The sequence below is a fragment of the Silurus aristotelis genome (assembly GCF_946808225.1).
Source record: "Silurus aristotelis genome assembly, chromosome: 7".
In the NCBI taxonomy this organism is placed as follows: Eukaryota; Metazoa; Chordata; class Actinopteri; order Siluriformes; family Siluridae; genus Silurus; species Silurus aristotelis.
In genome coordinates, this window is record NC_139580.1 from 11458658 (window position 1) to 11459535 (window position 878).

General features: G+C 31.0%; 1 protein-coding gene across 1 annotated transcript in view; it reads left to right on the plus strand.

The window, feature by feature from the left end:
* The first annotated feature begins 826 nt into the window (after positions 1-826).
* The window catches only part of LOC310728999 (protocadherin alpha-C2-like), a 60206-nt gene continuing 60154 nt past the window's right edge, over positions 827-878 (plus strand). Inside the window, exon 1 of the mRNA XM_083546915.1 lies at positions 827-878. This exon is cut by the window's right edge and continues 2485 nt beyond it. The gene's annotated coding sequence lies outside the window, so the exon portion shown is untranslated.

The following is an 878-nucleotide window of genomic DNA, read 5'->3' on the forward strand; positions in this document are numbered from 1 at the left end:
GATCCACGTTTAGTTGTGTCTGTAAAAAAGGTTAAACTTTTAAATAATGAACTTAATGATGGTTTTGTCAGCTGTGGATGCTAAACCTAAACTGATGACAGGTTTATTTGAAAAAGTTCGTTGATATTTATATATGCAAAGTTTTGTTGTTATTTATCAAAATGAATATATTGCTCCTTAACACTATTTCGATTATTTATTATTAGATGTATTATTAGATGTATTATTTTATAGATTATTATTTATATTACTATTTATAACTATTGGCTTGAATAATTCTTCAATTATTAGAATTTTTTTTTTTTTATTGAAAGATGCTGGATATGGCCTTTTTTAAATAAATGAGTGCACGTGATGTCGCTATTGACCATTAATGCCTTCTAGTTTTAAGATGGGGAGTGATTTTCTCTGCTCTTTGTTTAGAAGAAAGGCAATCCGAATGTAAGAGTTGAATATTAATTTAAATCTTGTTTGGATTTCTGAGAAAAGGCTAAACAGCCATAAGCTACTAGTAACAGAAATTTAAATGCTACCTATGCTTAGGTGTGCCTTTAAAATAATTGTAAATGTTTTTAGAAAATCGTGTATTGGGTAATTATTGTGAACGCAATGCTTTATTTCTGTTGGCTCGGTATAATTTTTTTTATCAATTGTTTTCGGAGCTCTTGGTTTGTATTATTCATAAATGATTCACATTGGTTTTTGTATTGAAAGAAGCTGTAGATTGTAATTTTCAACGACTGTGTGCACGTGATGTCGCTATTGACCAGTAAATCATGGTTTTCTTTTTATTCCACCGCTGCCTCCTCCCTCTAGGATGAGGAGTGGTTTTCTCTGGGCTTTGTTTAGAGGAAAGGCGACACGAATGTACAGGAACA